This window comes from Moschus berezovskii, chromosome 24, assembly GCF_049115385.1.
Source record: "Moschus berezovskii isolate FMDL1 chromosome 24, NW_MosBer_1.0, whole genome shotgun sequence".
In the NCBI taxonomy this organism is placed as follows: Eukaryota; Metazoa; Chordata; class Mammalia; order Artiodactyla; family Moschidae; genus Moschus; species Moschus berezovskii.
This window is the reverse complement of record NC_142483.1, coordinates 47,656,483-47,675,655: the sequence shown is the minus strand read 5'-3', so window position 1 is coordinate 47,675,655 and position 19,173 is coordinate 47,656,483. Positions and strand designations below refer to the sequence as shown.

Genomic DNA, 19,173 nt, shown 5'->3' with positions numbered 1-19,173 from the left:
CGGGGTCGCCGCCCCTCCAGCCCACCCCGGCTCGCGGAGACCCGCGCCTCCCTGACTCGGACCACCGCGCCCTGGCGGGCCGCCCTGCAGTCCCGCGCGGCGGGGCAGCGCCGGCCTCAACCTGGGAGAGCGCCCGCAGAGCGCGCGGGCCCCGCCCCTGCCCCGGGCTGGCGGCGGCGGCGGCGGCGCGGGGACTACTTTCCGCCGCCCGCCCGCGCCCCGCCCCCTGCCCTCGCGCGGCGGAACGCTCCGCGCCGCGCCGCTGGCGGCAGGATACAGTGCATCCTGCGCGCCTTATAAGAGCTCCTTGTACGGCGCCATTTTAAGCCTCTCGGTCTGTGGCAGCCGCGCCAGCCCGGCCCCGGGAGCGAAGAGCGAGGGGAGGCGGAGACGGAGCCAGGTCCGAGGAGCAGCTCCGGTCCCCGCCGAGCCGCCAGCGCAGGCCGAGGACGGTCGCACTCCCGCCGCGGGAGGAGCCTGCTCCCCTGAGGTGCTGGGGTGCTCCTTTCCTTACCCGTCTGGGGCTGCTGCCGTTCCCGCTTCGGAGCCAAACTTCGGCGCGGGCGCGCGGTCCCGGCGGCGGCTGGGAGCCGGCCCCGGCGCGGCCCGAGGCCCCGGGCTGGGGAGCTGGGGTCGGGGGGCGTGGGCCGGGGGCGCCGGGGAGGCGGCAGAGGCGGGCCGCGCCCGGGGGGCGGAGGGCGGCGGCCGGGCCCGGTTCCGGTCGCGCGGCGCCGCCGGGGTTGCCGCTTTCGGGGCGGGGGCGCCGCGAGGGCGCGTCCGGGAGGTCGGGTGGCCAGCGCGGTGGGCGGAGGGGTGGAGGGGGCTGCGGTTTCCGTCCCGGGCTCGGGCCGCGGCTGAGTTTGGGGGAGGGACCCTGCGCCTCTGGATGCGCCGGGGCCGGGGTGGGGGGCGGGGTGGGGACGGGGGACTCCGCCTTCCCGGCCTCCGCGGGGAGTTGGGGTGCGGGCGCTGGGCCTGGGACGCCACGTGAGTTCCTATCTCCAGGTTCCTTCTTTCGTGCTTAAGGATGAATTTTTTCGAGGGTTAATAAGAGGTTAGTGATTTTTAATGGCCTGCCGGTGTGAGTGCGCTCGTTTAAATCGGAGCAACTTTAAACCTTAGAGGATCCAAAGTGTTAGTGCAGACGGTGCGATGCGCCAGGAGGATTTGCACAGATAAAAATCCATATCTTGCACCTATATTTTTTTGTACGGTGCAGGTGAGTGAAAGCGGGCGTGCAAGGGAGGTCCTGGGAAAAATAAGGGCGAGGGCTACTGGCTTACTGTCTCTTATCAAGTGACCCACAGGACTCAGCCTGAGACTGCTTCGAGAATTGTGTTCCTGGAGAGTCTTTATTCAAATAGTTTCACGGCAACTAAACTTGATTTTGAGAGCACTTTCCAGCGGGGTGAATTTTCCCCTCGCTACGAAGTGGCCCGCAGGAAATTCAAGCGTTGCAACTTCGTTCCGTGTTTTGTCTGGAGAGAGGACTTGGAACTGAGACTTTGAAAGTTCTCTTTTCACAGCCTTCTTCTGAGTCCTCTAAACTTGAAAGCTTTGCCAGTCGGGTGTAGTTGTTTGCTTCGTTTTCTTTTCGGCGTTGGAGGGAGCATTGTCTCCTACTTTGTATCTTCCAGACATCTGTGGTCTCCCCCCACCCCCACCCCGGGTTTGTGAGTGGTGAATGAAGGGAGACTGGTCTGCTGGTATGCAGAGGTCGGCAAAAGGAAATCGAGGAGTGGTTTTAGTGAAACGAGAGCTTTGTGTCGTGAATAGTGGTGGCTTAGACTAGACAGCAGCTTGAAGAGACGGCTCGCCTTTGATAAAGTCTGGGCTGCTGTTTTTCAGATGGCTAAGTTATAAGTATTTTGTCTGGAACTTGGGAAGCCGTTTCATTTTGTCTCTTGGTGTACATTCAGTACCTTCGGCTGTCTTCCTGTTAACGTGTTGTCTTAAGAGACACTGGGCATAGCTTGACATTTTTTTTTTTTTTAATGTTTCTGTTTAATATCTGCTTAGATTAGTGACAAACTTGTTTGGGAGGCAATTTTTTCGGTCTGAACTAAAGCGGCTGCTACATTTATTTTATTTTTACATTTAAGCGCACAAATCTCTGGGTTTAAAAAAAAAGTATCATTAATGTTTGCGAATATCTTTTCACGAAATTTGATTAATTTGCGTCCAGTATTCATTACTTTGACCTAGTCTTTGTTCTGAGGCCATGTACAAGGCCGTAAACTGATTGCAACAGTAACTTGCAAAATTTCCAGGAGACTATTCTATAGGATTAAAGGAACGCTGAGACTATTCAAGTCTGAAGTCTTTGAGAGGGAAATTAAAAAACTGTGCTACAAAGTTTAGTATAGCATGTAACTTAGAGTCCTTGCGGAGTTCTAGGCTTGAGATTTTCCCAGAAGCTAGAGCGGTCATTTAAAATTGCTTTCAAGAAAAACCAAATTTTAAAAGGTGGCTTAAAAAAAGTAAAACATTTAGTAGTGTTCAAGTGTCAGTAAGTGTCCAGAAGTTTTCTTTTAAAACATATCCTTTACCAAGGTAATTATGTAGATTCCAATATTAAAACTGAAACCAGATTGAGCTTCTTACTGTTACTATTGATAAATGGAATAAAATTATCCGTATAAATGAAGCTGTATGTTTTTCTTTTCATAGACACTTCCCTCCTCCACTCTCCAAATGGGAAGAGAAAACTTGAAGTAGGCTAATTTCTCTAAGAGTGTCTTGAGATTTGGTTCTTGGGAAAGCTATCTGCAGGCAGCCTGTTTCATTGTTGGGAGGAGTGGAAAGAGGAGCGTAAGTATTGTTGAAACTAGGGACATGGAGAATTCAAAAATTTGAATCTCACTCTTTTATACTTGTAAGCGTCAGTGAAATTAAAATCCCAGAAATACGTTGTCTGTAGTTTCTTCAGCCAAGTGAAACTTTTGTGTTATTGAAATGAAACAATACAGCATTCAGTTATTAATAATGAAATTTTGTTTCTCTTTTATGGTTTACTAGTTGCTGATAATAACTGCAGAGGAGTAGGTGGTAAATTTTAAGTATGTACTTTGAACTTGGTTGGAAGCATGCTTGATTTGATTGCCAGCCCAGGGCAAAAAGGATGAATGCTTTTAGAGCAGGACAAACTTGTGATAAAAAGTATTAACAGCTCTTTCCTGCTGCATGTTGATTTGTGACTTTGGTTGTGAAAACACTAGTTGTATTGACTTAGTTGTATTCTTGTAGCTCTCTTTTTGTTGGGAATATGATATCTTTTGTTGAAACAGTTTGAGTAAAAACATTTTTATATCTTAAAAGTAAGTAGTAAAACATAGACTAGTGGCTACTTCTGGTTAGTCCAGAGCGTGTCTCTTTGGCCTCTTGGACCCTCCTTGAGAGAAGACTGAGTTGTAGAATCAGTCTTCATTCTTTAACAGATTATTGTTTATGTAATACTGTTCTAATTGTGTCTTGATAGATAACTAGGCTAATGGGCTAAAATAAATATACACTCTGTAAGTTCCAGGAAAGGAAAATAGGTGATTTGTGTTGCTTGAAAATGAGTGGGCGTTACCTTATGTAGCCCTTGCTCACTGAAACTCTGGAGAAAGTTCTTTATTTCCTGTGTTTCCTTAAGAATGCTGCTTTTGTGCTGTGTGCAAGTCTGAGCTTGACCAGGTTTGAGATCTAGATACTTCTGTTGAGGCCTGAACCCTGTATCCCTGAAGCATGCATTTAAATCTGCTCCCTAAGGAAAAAGAAGCTTTTATAAAAGAATCAGTCATGTTAGGAACCCTTTTTAGAGATAACTGTCTCGCTAATTGTGAGCATCTTTTCTTTTAAAAGATACTATGCTGCAGCCTTGAAGTCTCCTCAAACCTGATGCAGCTGAGTGACAGTAGCGTCAGGGCATGTTTTCACTGCATGCTTTGGTCACATTGAGTGCCCTCCAGTGGATATAATGGAATGCTGGTGATTCCCCCCCCCCCCCCCATAAAATTTGTGTGAAATATATTTGTGAAAAGTTTTGATGAGAAAGCATTAGTCAAGAAAACTTTTGAATTCTAGAATGGGATGTTCATATTATTATTGCTAGTTAAAAGATTGGCTTTAGAACATGTCATCTCAGTTATTATTTGCAGGAGAAAGGTCAGAGTTAAATCAGGAGTTAAATTCTGTCACTTTTTGTAGGAAGTTCTGCTTAAACAGAATTATGAACCAAAATCTTAGTATAACTTTTGAGGTAAACCATCCTAGTATATGGGCTTCCCTGATGGCTCAGGTGGTAAAGAATGCACCTGCGATGCAGGAGACCCAGGTTCAGTCCTTGGGTTGGAAAGATACCCTGTAGAAGAGAATGGCTATTCACTCCAGTGCTCTTGCTTGGAGAATCCCATGGACAGAGGAGCCTGTCGCGCTACAACCCATAGGGTCAAAAAGAGTCAGACATGACTGAGCAACCACACTTACACCTAGATCCTAAAATCGAGCCATATTAATGAATTCTAGAAACTAAGATTCTCAGATAAAGTTAACAAAAAAGTGAATTATCAATTTGTCTAAAATTTCTTATACAATAAAACTGAAATAAGTCTTCAACTTGGTTATATTTTCAAGGAATATTATGTCTGTGTTAAGAACTGGTTATCAATAAAGCTGGTTGAGTCAACTTATGTGAACTCCAGAGTATAATGCCTAGTGACTACAGGCATTTGTGTAGAGTATACATTTGTATGGTGCTTTGATGCACTATTCTCATATTTTGACCTTTAAATTTTTCAATAAAAATTCTCCACACACCTATGTTACAGTTCTTGCTCTTTCTATTAGTAGCATTATTTTATGAAAATGCTTATTTCAGATCAGATTCTGATTAATAACAGGAATAAAATCCATTTAAAAATAGCTGTTAGAAGTCAAATGGTCATTTTTATGGAAAATGCTCAGCTTAGAAAAAATGTTTTTACCTTTGTATATTTTCCATAAATAGGTGGTTGAAATGAAGTCTGAAAGTTGATTGAGTAGGGAGGGAAAATGACCGTGTCACTTACTGCTCCCATTTTGCTCTGAAATTTGGTATAATTTTGTGGAAACATTGATCATGATTTTTGACTATTTAAGAAATGTATTAATGTTATATCTTTTTAAAAACATAAGGCAAGAATGCCTCAGCTGTTTTATATTTCAGAATGGGTTGTGATCCTTCATAAAGGATCATGTATGGAATAAGTAATGTCCAAGTCCGTAACTATAATTGTACAAGTCCGTAACTATAATTTTCATCAATTACTGCCTCAAGGTCAAATAGCTTGTGTTCCAGTTTCAAATGATTTTTATGAGAAGATAGTAGATTTGAAAGTTCTCTTGAAAACTGTGTACATCTTAAAAAAGAAATTCTGCCTGTTAGGGACCTAATTTATCTCTTGAAATTGGCCACTTGTTTTCATGCAACAATTTGACAAACAGTATTTAAGTGACTAAGATCTCTGTCACAAACCATATAGGATTGATCTTGCATCCCAGTGGGAGTAGCTACTCAGTATCTCCAAGCAGGTGTGGGCTCACTGGGCCCCTGTAAACTACAACGAATTAAGAGAACACATGTCCCATCTAATCCAGTCTTCAGCTCCAGCCACTGTGTGCAAAGCAGTTTAGGTTTCCACATCATCTGAATTTCTTCTTCTAAGAGAGGCAGGAAACCTGGATTAATGTGCATCTCATGATTTGCACCAGTGGGGCTTGATGGCTCAGCGGTAAAGAATCTGCCTGTGATGCAGGAGCTGCACAAGCTGTGGGTTTGATCCCTGAGTTGGGAAGGTCCCCTGGAGGAGGGCGTGGCAACCCACTCCATTATTCTTGCCCAGGGACAGAGGAGCCTGGTTGGCTAAAGTCCATGGGGTCACAAGAGTCGGACACTACTGAAGCAACATAGCATATACGTGATTTGCACATGTTGGGAGACAAATACACCTATTGGCAGGATCTGCCAGTTTGTGACATCCACAGTAAACCAGTTGGAGTACAGTGTTTTTTTTGTTTGTTTGTTTAATGATGATGATTCTATTAAGTGACTGAAGGTAGTACATTTCTGTATATATGTCTCTATACATATTGACACGACTGAGCGAGTAACATTTTTACTTTCATAACTTAGTAAATAAGATTTGATAAACCATTAGGGTCCTATTGGCACTTTAAGGATGCCTTGTGTCAACTGACTATGTAAACAGATTAGGACCTTAAAGCAGGTTCATATTATTAACTCTGTGAAACCTGGGAAACCTCCACTTAAAAAGCTTAAGAATTAAGATGGATTGGATCAAGGAAAAAGAGAAGAAAGAACAAACTTGTTCATCACTTGAACATCTTAAGTATAGTTTTTAAAGTGTTTTCTTAAAAGAGGTCTTAAATCTTAACTTTGAAGGCGCTTAAAATACTGGACAAATTCTGGCTGTGTGTACACAATCATATCAGCCTGAAGTTTTATTGATTCTTTAAATCACATCCTGGTTTACAGCTAAAGTCTGTATTTCTGTGATAATCTATTTATCAGACTAGATTTAAAAGTGAAAAGCAAAGTTTAGATAATGAAAACTGAATGTTAGTTTTGCTTTTTTTAAGTAACGGCTTACTCCTATTTGGTCAGAATATATTTTAAAATTTTTTATAAGTATAGTTGCTTTACAATGTTGTGTTGGTTTCTGCTGTACCGTGGAGTGAATCAGCCATATGTACACATATATCCCCTGTTTTTGGATTTCCTTTCCATTCAGGTCACCACAGAGCATTAGGTAGAGCTCCCTGTGCTGCATAGTCTGTTCTCATTAGTCATCCCTTCTATCCATAGTAGTATTATCTATTTTATACATAGTAGTTTCGGAGAAGGCAATGGCAAGCCACTCCAGTACTCTTGTCTAGAAAATTCCATGGATGGAGGAGCCTGGAAGGCTGCAGTCCGTGGGGTCGCTAAGGGTCGGACACGACTGAGCGACTTCACTTTCACTTTTCACTTTCACACATTGGAGAAGGAAATGGCAGCCCACTCCAGTATTCTTGCCTGGAGAATCCCAGGGACGGGGGAGCCTGGTGGGCTTCCATCTATGGGGTCACACAGTCAGACACGACTGAAGTGATTTAGCAGCAGCAGCAGTGCAGTCCCAATCTCCCAATCCATTCCATCCCCTGGTCAGAGGAAATTTAGGCAGACAGTCAAATAGATATTGGTAAAGTCTTTTGCTGTTAGGGCAAGATTCTTCATTTCCAGAGTTTGAAAAGTTGTATATTTATTCCTTAGATGACATGTTTAAGTGGCCAACTATGTCTGTACTGAAAATGCAAACCATAAGCCAACATTGGTTTTAAAAAGTGTCATCTGAAAATAGTGCTGCTGACTGCAGTTGTATTTATATAGTATTGTATAGAATGCAAGCCAAACTGAGGAGTGGACTTTTCAGAACACGTTTGTCCCAAGGTGCTCACCCCATGGCCTGTTCCACAATCCCCATATAACTTTACAGAGCCACTGTAAAGTTTCTCTTGTAATAGTCCAGAAAATTCCGAGCTCTGATTTCTTTTGAACTTGTTGAAAAGCTCCCCCAACCCCCAGATAGTTTGAAAAATGTGATATATGGATGGATGATGTTAAGGTGCAGCTGCTTCATAGCAATGCCAATTTGCTTCCCTATTTATTTCCATCTATTTCTTCATTAATATTCCCATGGTTTTACTTGTAATTTCATAACTCTCGTGTTGCTGGACTGATTTTCCTTTTAACTGATTTAACAGGTGTGTTAGTTAAAAAATCTGGGGATTGGGGAGATATTTTTGACCTGTTAAATTTGAAGTTCATCAGTCCACGTGTACACAGGTGGTAGCTGTGGTAAATCTTGTCTTTAGTGCTGGTAGCTGATCTGACTTGGAAGTAAAGGCTGTGCGTGTGCTACAGGGTGGGTGATAAGTTTCTCTTACAGTGTTATGGTAACTGAAATGCTTGAGATGCATTTATACATACTTGATTGTACATTATCTGTATAAAAATGTCAAGTTAGATTTACTGCAGAATTTCTTAAATGTAATTTGAAGATGATTTTAATGATTCTAATTTGCTTCATGGAGGGGTGGCTGTTGTAAAAGCCTCCCCCCCAGCCCCAACCCTGAAGTATAATTCAGTGGTTTGTAGATAAGGGTGTAGAGAGTGAGTATGTCTTTGAAGTTGTCTGTGTTTTAGATGAATGACACATGTATACCAGAGGAACAGGGGTTTCTTGGAAATATTTCTCAATCCAGTTAACTCTGGATGTTTCTAAGTGGTATCCTTTCTCTTGTGTAGAAGTGCTGAGGTAGACACTTAGAATCTTTCCTGAGCCACTGAAAGAATGCAGCAATGTCAAATATTACTTCATATTAAACAGTTCATTTAGGTACAAAGTGGAAGTCGCTCAGTCTTGTCCTACTCTTTGCGACCCCATGGACTATACAGTCCATGGAATTCTCCAGGCCAGAATACTGGGTGGGTAGCCTTTCCCTTCTCCAGGGGATCTTCCCAACCCAGGAATTGAACACAGGTCTCCCACATTGCAGGTGGATTCTTTACCAGCTGAGCCACAAAGGAAAGTAGACAATAAATGTTACATAGGGAACATAGTGGAGAAGACAATGACAAGCCACTCCAGTACTCTTGCCTGGAAAATCGCATGGACAGAGGAGCCTGGTGGGCTGCAGTCCATGGGGTCGCTACGAGTCAGACATGACTGAGCGACTTCACTTTCACTTTCACACATTGGAGAAGGAAATGGCAACCAACTCCAGTGTTCTTGCCTGGAGAATCCCAGGGATGGGGGAGCCTGATGGGCTGTCATCTATGGGGTCACACAGAGTCAGACACGACTGAAGTGACTTAGCAGCAGGGAACATAGTAAGCTGATGTACTACTCTCTAGATCCATTCATAAATTTAGTCTTTCTCGTACTTCGCTTTATTTTAAAGTTGTTTCATTTAAAGTTGGTCTAGTTGGAAAAGCCACATGATATGCAGTGAGATTTATATTGTTCTGACTTTTAGTTATAAATGTCCTCTGTGATCCATTTACAAGGTAAAACTCATGTTATATATGACAGTTGTCCTCTATAGGTCACTATTTTCTGCCTTAATTCTGCTGTCATTTTTCTGTAGGTCCTAAATCAGAGTGCCCGCCAGTCTATTCCCCATAGCATGAAAAGAGGCTAGATGAAGAGATGAGAAATCTGGGAGTCATTCATAAGGCAGAGTAATGATAATTAAAATACTGAAATTAGATATTTTCTTTTGTAAGAATACTTACATTCTTGAATCATGCTTGAAGAAGGCCCTGACTGTATGCTGAAGGGCCTTAGGCTTCTCCTTATTGCCATTATACACCGGATCAAATTACATTCTCTTCAAAGTGCGAAGATAGGAAGACTGTTTAACCTTTTCTTTGCTCCTCAAACTAATCCCCTTTCCCCCATGAGAAACTAAGCAGGAATTCCTTCACCTTCTATTATCAGTCTGCGTGGAGGGTCCATCTTTATAATGAAGCATTATATTCTGGTCAGAGGCCAGTCCTGACACATGACTTCTGTAGGACTTAGTTCCTTTAGGTATGCCTCTGTTCTGTATGTATTACCCTTATCTTACCAGATTTGGATCCCATTGCTGTTTTGGGTCTCCATTTCCCACATTTTATCATCTCTTGAAATCCATTCATTGTCCCTCTAGAACTCATAGTCTGGAGCACATCCTTTTTACTGTCCCTCTTTTCTGGGAATGTTTTCTTTTTCTTACTCCGGCTGTAACCTCGCCTCTGCCCGTAATGCTGCTGACCGTGCAGCGCGCTCCAGCGGTCAGTGTTTCCTCTTCTTGTGCAGCTTTTCTTGATGAACCAGAAGGTGGAGGCCGTGTCCTCTTTGTTCCTCATTGTCACTTCCTGACCATTCTTGTCCAAAACTTTCAGCTTTGACTCTCAGGCCATCAAATTATTCCCACCTACTACCCTCGTTATCTTAGTCATTACCAGCTTTCCTGGGTCATTCCCCTGCTTCCTTGAGCACTTGTCTCCTGGCTCACTGTCGTCTTTATTTCTGCTATAATTCTTGGTGATGCCAGTATTTGTGTAGATAGGTGCTACTCAAAATGTCCCATGCTCTGAGAACTGTTACAGCATGAATTGCAGTCAGTAGTTTGGGCCAGAAAGTAACTGAGCTATGTCACTAAGTTCAGTGTGTAGTTCAACTTTTTTTTGGGTACCAAAATTTTTTTGATGAAAGAAGCAGTATGTTGGTTTATATAATCTGGGACAAGCTCCATAGGGTGTTGTGGTTTGGTACTTTGAGTAACATTGATACAGAGGATGCCTCCAGTTTCTGATCTCTTAGTTCCTTGATTTCCTCTCCTCCAATAACCTTATTTTTCTGTCTGATTCAGCCATCCTAATTCCAACAGCTCTTCAGCGACATGATAACTTCACTCTGTCAAAGCTTTTCAGTACCCCTCTCCCTCAGTACAGTTCAGTCACTCAGTCGTGTCCGACTCTCCGCAACCCCATGAATCACAGCACGCCAGGCCTCCCTGTCCATCACCAACTCCCGGAGTTCACTCAAACTCATGTCCACAGAGTCGGTGATGCCATCCAGCCATCTCATTCTCGGTCGTCCCCTTCTCCTCCCGCCCCCAACCTTTCCCAGCATCAGAGTCTTTTCCAGTGAGTCAACTCGTCGCATGAGGTGGCCAAAGTATTGCAGTTTCAGCTTTAGCATCAGTCCTTCCAATGAACACCCAGGATTGATCTCCTTCAGAATGGACTGGTTGGATCTCCTTGCAGTACAAGAGACTCTCAAGAGTCTTCTCCAACACCACAGTTCAAAAGCATCGATTCTTCGGCCATCAGCTTTCTTCACAGTCCAGCTCTCACATCCATACATGACCACAGGAAAAACCATTGCCTTGACTAGACGGACTTTTGTTGGCAAGTAATGTCTCTGCTTTTTAATATGCTATCTAGGTTGGTCATAACTGTCCTTCCAAGGAGAAGGCGTCTTTTAATTTCATGGCTGCAATCAGCATCCGCAGTGATTTTGGAGCCCCAAAAAATAAAGTCTGACACTGTTTCCACTGTTTTTCCATCTATTTCCCATGAAGTGATGGGACCAGATGCCATGATCTTTGTTTTCTGAATGTTGAGCTTCAAGCCAACCTTTTCACTCTCCTCTTTCACTTTCATCAAGAGGCTTTTGAGTTCCTCTTCACTTTCTGCCATAAGGGTAGTGTCATCTGCATATCTGAGGTTATTGATATTTCTCCCAGCAATCTTGATTCCAGCTTGTGCTTCTTCCAGCCCAGCGTTCCTCATGATGTACTCTGCATAGAAGTTAAACAAACAGGGTGACAATATACAGCCTTGACGTACTCCTTTTCCTATTTGGCACCAGTCTGTTTTTCCATGTCCAGTTCTGACTGTTGCTTCCTGACCTGCATACAAGTTTTTCAAGAGGCAGGTCAGGGGGTCTGGTATTCCCATCTCTTTCAGAATTTTCCACAGTTTACTGTGATCCACACAGTCAAAGGCTTTGGCATAGTCAATGAAGCAGAAATAGATGCTCTTCTGGAACTCTCTTGCTTTCTCCATGATCCAACGGATGTTGGCAATTTGATCTCTGGTGCCTCTGCCATTTCTAAAACCTGCTTGAACATCTGGGAGTTCACGGTTCACATATTGCTAAAGCCTGGCTTGGAGGATTTTGAGCATGGCTTTACTAGTGTGTGAGATGTGCAATTGTGTGGTAGTTTGAGCATTCTTTGGCATTCCCTTTCTTTGGGATTGGAATGAAGACTGACCTTTTCCAGTCCTGTGGCCACTGCTGAGTTTTCCAAATTTGCTGGCATATTGAGTGCAGCACTTTCACAGCATCATCTTTCAGGATTTGAAATAGCTCAATTGGAATTCCATCACCTCCACTAGCTTTGTTCCTAGTGATGCTTTCTAAGGCCCACTTGACTTCACATTCCAAGATGTCTGGCTCTAGGTCAGTGATCACGATATCGTGACTATCTTGGTCGTGAAGATCTTTTCTGTACAGTTCTTCTGTGTATTCTTGCCACCTCTTCTTAATATCTTCTGCTTCTGTTAGGTCCCTACCATTTCTGTCCTTTATCGAGCCCATCTTTGCATGAAATGTTCCCTTGGAATCTCTAATTTTCTTGAAGAGATCTCTTGTTTTTCCTAGTCTGTTGTTTTCCTCTATTTCTTTGCATTGATCACTGAGGAAGGCTTTCTTATCTCTCCTTGCTATTCTTTGGAACTCTGCATTCAGATGCTTATATCTTTCCTTTTCTCCTTTGCTTTTCGCTTCTCTTCTTTTCACAGCTATTTGTAAGACCTCCTCAGACAGCCATTTTGCCTTTTTGCATTTCTTTTCCATGGGGATGGTCTTGGTCCCTGTCTCCTGTACAATGTCACGAACCTCTGTCCAGAGTTCATCAGGCACTATCTGTCAGATCTAGTACCTTAAATCTATTTCTCACTTCCACTGTATAATCATAAGGGATTTGATTTAGGTCATATCTGAATGGTCTAGTGGTTTTCCCTACTTTCTTCAATTTAAGTCTGAATTTGGCAATAAGGAGTTCATGATCTGAGCCACAGTCAGCTCCTGGTCTTGTTTTTGCTAACTGTATATAGCTTCTCCATCTTTGGCTGCAAAGAATATAATCAATCTGATTTCACCCTCAGTTCTACCCAACTAAAATTTCAGATTGAATCATAATCACTTTCTTACATACTCTCTCAGCAACCTTGTCCCTCATTGACTTCATGCCCAGTGGTCCTTGGTCTCTTAGTTCATCTCTCTTTATGACTGTGTCTTTTCCGTCTCTTCTCAAACCTCCCAATACTTCCTCCCCCATATGTCTCCCTTGCTTTCTGTTTCACAAAGCATGTCGGATAATTGGAAGATTTCCTATATGCTCTCACATCTGTGACTGTGCCATTCACCTTCTCTGTAATTATGGACAAACTGTAGTGTTCAAAGATAAGGACAACCAGCTCATTTCTATACTAGATCCCATGCCCTCTTGCTCTCAAGAATATAACCGTGTCTTTCTACCTTCTCTTGCATCCTTGGTTCTTCCTTCTGTGAGCTTGCATGATCTTTGTCCCCGTTTTTAAAAAATCTTTTCTTTTTGTTTCCCCTTTCATGCACCCAGTCTGCTTCTCTTTTGAGTAAGACACCTTGAAACAATTGCATGGATGCACTCTCACCCCTTTTCAGCTTCTACCAGTGACCACCACGTTATAAATCTCTAATCCTCGTCTCACTTAACCTCTCAAGTGAGAGGTTGCTTGGCACAGTTGCTTGAGACATGTTCACTTGGCTTCTAGGCCACCACATCTGCTAGCAGGTTTTTTTCCCTGCCTTAGGTGGTTCCTCCTTACTCTGCTTTGCTTTTTCTGTTATGTCTCATCTGTATATCGGAATGGCTGAAACTTTAGCACTTGGATCTCTCCTTTCTCATTTTCTAAATGCACTAGAGTCTCATAGCTTTAAACATTGTATTTAACCTGTTTGCTGATGGCTTGCAGATTTATATCCTTAGCCTGAGTTTCTGCCCTGAACTATAGGTCCTGATAGCCAGCGTTTCCTGATAGCCAACATTTTGGATGTCTTAAGAAGCATTTCAAATGTAATATGTCTAAAACTGAGCTCCCAATTTCTCCTAAAGCTGCTTGTCTTAGTATGTCCTAAATGCACCTGTCTTTTTCGTTAACACCAAAAACCTTGCCATTCTTGACTGTCTTTCTGTCACTGTACCCTGTCTGAAAATTGTCTGTTCTCCTAATATAGATGCAAAATTGAGCCATTTCTTACTATGCCGTTTCATAGCCATGCCATCCTAGGGTTACTGCAGAGGTCTTCTAACTGGTCTTCCTGCTTACATTTGTTCCCTTTAAATGTAATCTCAACACAGTGACCAGAATAATCCTTTTAAAGCAATGATCATAGAACTTTTCTGTTAAAAAACCTCCAGGGGCTTATGGTCTCATTCTGTAAAAGCACACTCTCCTATGTTTTTAGACTATTCTCTTTATCACCTACTTCTTTCCTCCTGTCACTCATCAAAGAATAAAACTGAAAGGATTTAAGAAAGGAGTGGAAACCAGGAAAATAACTATGACAGTCATGCAGGTGGCACAGGTGATGGTGACTTAGGTTAGGGTAGTAGCCGTAGGCACAGAATAGCTAGATTGGAGGAATGCTTTGGAGGCACAGGCTCTGTAAACCCAGTTCTTCCCTAGCTTCCTATCTCCTTTCTTGCTTTGTTTTTCTTTAGCCTTCAACACCGTCTAACATAATAGATATTTTACCATTTTTTCTCTTTTTTTTTTCACCTCCTAGAACATAAGCTCTAGAAAGACAGGGATTATCGTCTATTTCCTCACTTTTTGCTTTCTTCCCAATGTCTAGAATCATAGTGTACACTAGTTGATTAGTGAATATGTGTTGAGTGAGTGACTTTTAAATCTTTTCATCTCACTTTGGATCTTTCCCAATAGCACATAAGTGTATTCCATCTTTGCAGAGGTGGTTCCTTCCCATCATTTATGGTCCCCGTTAGATTGAGTTCTTCCCTGTTCACCCATTTTCACTTTACCATCTTCTTTTACTTGGTTTGTTGCACTTAATCATATTCTGAAGTAACCTGTGTTTACTTGCTTCTTTTCTCCTTTTACGATCTTGTTCTGATTTGTATGCCTGGTACTTAGAACAATGTGTGGAAGTTGTAGATGCTAATAAATATTGGTTGAATAGGTGAATATTCTGGAATTGGATGACTTTTGTTTCTTTGCAGCTGCTGCTGCTGCTAAGTCACTTCAGTCGTGTCCGACTCTGTGTGACCCCCATAGATGGCAGCCCACCAGGCTCCGCCATCCCTGGGATTCTCCAGGCAAGAACACTGGAGTGGGTTGCCATTTCCTTCTCCAATGTGTGAAAGTGAAGTCGCTCAGTCTTGTCCGACTAGTAGCGACCCCATGGACTCTAGCCCACCAGGCTCCTCTGTCCATGGGATTTTCCAGGCAAGAGTACTGGAGTGGCTTGCCATTGCCTTCTCTGTCTTTGCAGCTAATGCCCCTTTAATGTCTCTGCTCCCTTTCACACTCTGAAAGACATATCCTATGGATATGGTCTTCAGTTTTCGTCTCCTATTTTAGTTTGTGTTTGGCTTTCATTATCAGTGAACCTCCTTTTGCTGAACTCACTACTGGACCTCCATGTTGCCCAATGAAAGATACTTTTTACATTTAGTCTTGCTGGGTCACTTTAGCTTTAGCATTTGGTGTGTTTTTGTTTTTGAGCTTGCCTTTGGAACAGCAGTGTCCAGTAGAACTTTCTGTGATAATGGAAATGTTCTACATCTGTGAGGTTGATATGGTAGCCACCAGCTACATGTGACTCTTGAGCACTTGAAATGTGGTAATGTGACTGAGCTAAATTTTAATAAAAATTTAAATAGCCATGTGTGACTAATGGCTATTTTTTCTCACATACTCCAAGCTCAGGAAGTATCACAGCCTAATTGCTCAATCCAAATGCCTCGGAGTCATTTTTTTTCATCCCACCCCTGACCCTCTGTGTCCATTATCTACGTCTGTGTCTCTGTTCCTGCTCTGCAGTAGGTTCATCTGTACCATTTTTCTAGGTGCAACATATGCGTTGAAATACAGTATTTGTTTTTTTCTCCCTAACTTGCTTCACTCTGTATGATAGACTCCTAGCTCCATCCTCTTCTCTATAAATTTCCCAACTTTTTTCGTTTTTATGGCTGAGTACTATTCTACTGTATATGTACCACAACTTCTTTATCCATTCATCTGTCGATGGACATTTTGGTTGTTTCCATGTCCTGGCTGTTGTAAATAGTGCTGTGGTGCACGTTGGGGTACATGTCTTTTTCTGTTGGACTATCGTTGCTTTACAGTGTTGTGTTAGTGTCTCCTATACAGTGAAGTGATCAGCTATTTGTATACATAGGTCCCCTCTCCCCCGCTTCCCTGAAGCCCCTCATCTCATCCTTCCAGGTCGTCGCAGAGCCAGCACCAAGCCAGGCGTCTTGTGCTTTATAGCAGATTCCCACTAGCTTGCTATTTTACAGGCCTCTCTGGTGACTTGATGGTAAAGAACCTGCTTGCCAATGTAGGAGATGGGAGTTCAATCCCCAATTTGGAAAGATTCCCTGGAGAAGGATTTAGCAACCCAAGTCCAGTATTCTTGCCTGGGAAATGCCCTGGACAGAGGAGCCTGGTGAGCTACAGTCCATGGGGTCACAAAGAGACACGGCTTAGCGACTAAACAGCAACGTCTGTTTTACACGTGGTACTGTGTATATGTCAGTCCTAATCTCTCAACTCGTTTCGCTCTCCCCTCTCATCCCTGTGTTCACACTTCGTTCTCTTATGCCTGCAGCTCTATTCCTGCCTTGGAAATAGGTTCATCTGTACCATTTTTGTAGATTACACATTTATGTGTTAATGTACACTATTGATTTTCTGACTTTACTCTGTATGATAGACTCTAGCTTTATCTACATCTCTACAAATGACTCTATTGCATTCCTTTCAGTGGCTGAGTCATATTCCACTGTGTACATGTAACACATCTTTCTCTACTAATCTGTCATTGGCCATTTGGGTTGTTTGCATGTCCTGACTAGTGTAAATAATGCTGCAGTGAACATTGGGGTACATGTGTCTTTTTGAATTACGGTTTCTTCAGGGTATGTGCCCAGGAGTGGGATTATTGGAGTCACACGTTGGTTGTTTTTTAGTTTTTAAAGGAACCACCATACTGTTCTCCATAGTGCCTGTGTCAGCTTACATTCCCACCAATAGTGCAGCACGGTTCCCTTTCCTCCACACCCTCTTCAGTGTTGGTAGACTTTCTGATGATGGCCATTCTGACTGGTGTGAGCTGAATACCTCCTTGTAATTTTGATTTGCATTTCTCTAATAATTAGTGATGTTGAGCATCTTTCCAGTCACCTCTTGGCCATCTGTATGTCTTCTTTGGAGAAATGTCTGTTTAGGTCTTTTGCTCATTTTTGACTGGGTTTTTTTTAATATATAATTTTAAATTTAAAAAACTTTTTGCTTATTTTTGCTTGTGCTGGGTCTTTGTTGCTGCGTGTGGATTTCTCATTGCTGTGGAGTGTGGGCTCTAGGGCACATAGGCTTCAATAGTTGTGGCTCTCAGGCTTTTGAGAACAGGCTCAGTAGTTATAACACATGGGCTTAGTTGCTTCATGGCATATGAGATAGTCCTGGACTAGGGATTGGACACATGTCTCTTGCATTTGCAGGCAGATTCTTTACCACTGAGCCACCAAGGAAGCCCTGTTTTGTTTTTTTTCAATTGAACTACATGACCTGTTTGTGTATTTTGGAGATTAATCCCTTGTCAGTTGGCTGTTTGCAAATATTTTCTTCCTTTCTGAGGGTCGTCTTTTCATCTTGTTTATTAGGAGTCATCTTTAATTCCTCTCATCTACTGCAATCAGTCCATCAGTAGAGCCTCTTTTTTCTGTCTCCAAAGTATTTCTCTAATCTAGCTACTGTTTGTGCCCAGTGCTGGTAGCCTAGCCTAAGCCACCATCTGTCACTGGACATTGCTTTACTGGTTTACCTTTTTTCTGTTACCCTTTCAGTTTTTTTCATTATAGCCAAGGTCAGTTTTGAAAAACTCAAATAGGATCTTGTTACTCACCTGCTTTATAACCAACCTTTCATGGATTTCCAGTGGCATTTAGAAAAAGATATGCTTTTTGTTTTTTAAGGGCTGGAAAGCTCTGCATGGTTTGGCTACTTTCAACCTCATCTCATTGTAATCACTCTTTCCCACTATTATCAAACTACTGTGGTCTTAAAAGATAGTAGTAATGATTCTGGAATTCTGCATGTTATTTCTGATTTCTGGAATGTTCCTACTCTGCTCCTTATATGCTAGCTCTTTTGCATCTTTAGGTCTCAGCTTGAAGGTTCCCACAGAAGCTTGTGGCTGCTCTTTCAGTCAGTCAGTTCAGTCGCTCAGTCGTGTCCGACTCTCTGCGACCCCATGAATCACAGCACGCCAGGCCTCCCTGTCCATCACCAACTCCCGGAGTTCACTCAAACTCATGTCCATCGAGTCGGTGATGCCATCCAGCCATCTCATTCTCTGTCGTCCCCGTCTCCTCCCAACCCCAGTCCCTCCTAGCATCAGACTCTTTTTCCAGTGAGTCAACTCATCGCATGAGGTGGCCAAAGTATTGTAGTTTCAGCTTTAGCATCAGTCCCTCCAATGAACACCCAGGATTGATCTCCTCTAGAATGGACTGGTTGGATCTCCTTGCAGTCCAAGGGACTCTCAAGAGTCTTCTCCAGCACCACAGTTCAAAAACATCAATTCTTCGGCAGTCAGCTTTCTTCACAGTCCAACTCTCACATCCATACATGACCACTGGAAAAACCAGAGCCTTGACTAGATGGACCTTGGTTGGCAAAGTAACGTGTCTGCTTTTTAATATGCTATCTAGGTTGGTCATAACTTTCCTTCCAAGGAGTAAGCGTCTTTTAATTTTATGGCTGGAATCAGCATCTGCAGTGATTTTTGGAGCCCCCAAAAATAAAGTCTGACCCTGTTTCCACTGTTTCCCCATCTATTTCCCATGAAGTGATGTGACCAAATGCCATGATCTTCGTTTTCTGAATGTTGAGCTTCAAGCCTAGTTACACACTTAACCGCTCCTTGTAACTGTTCATTCAGTTGTTGTTTGTGTCTCTGTCAAGCATGCAAGGACCGAGTCTGTTTTATGTCTCTGCTGTACAGAGTCTGTTACTCTTCTCGGCATACAGCATTCAGCAATTGCATAACAAACTTTTTCAATGTATGAAGTCTCTCCATTCATAGCATTTATTCTATTGGTATTGCTGTGTGCTAGAACTACTGAGTAAATGAAAGAATTATGGAAAAGATTGCTTGTGGGACCAGAAGTCTCTTAACCTCACAATTTGGTAAATTGAGAAGACAAAGAACATAATATTTCCAATTGGGCATTTGTATATAGCTCCAGGTTTTGACTCACTGGCATATTTTTGGACTCACAATAGAACAGCAGTTTAGAGTTCCT

At 42.9% G+C, this 19,173-nt stretch overlaps 1 protein-coding gene across 7 annotated transcripts in view; it reads left to right on the top strand.

Annotated features, from left to right (window-relative positions):
• The first annotated feature begins 300 nt into the window (after positions 1 to 300).
• The window catches only part of CTNNB1 (catenin beta 1), a 50,218-nt gene continuing 31,345 nt past the window's right edge, over positions 301 to 19,173 (top strand). For 5 of the 7 annotated variants that reach the window (XM_055414561.2, XM_055414562.2, XM_088831697.1 and 2 more), the window contains exon 1: positions 302 to 490. The gene's annotated coding sequence lies outside the window, so the exon portion shown is untranslated. Of the gene's footprint in view, positions 491 to 2,670; positions 2,812 to 19,173 lie in introns of all 7 variants that reach the window. The other 2 variants (XM_055414563.2, XM_055414567.2) reach the window with 2 other exon arrangements.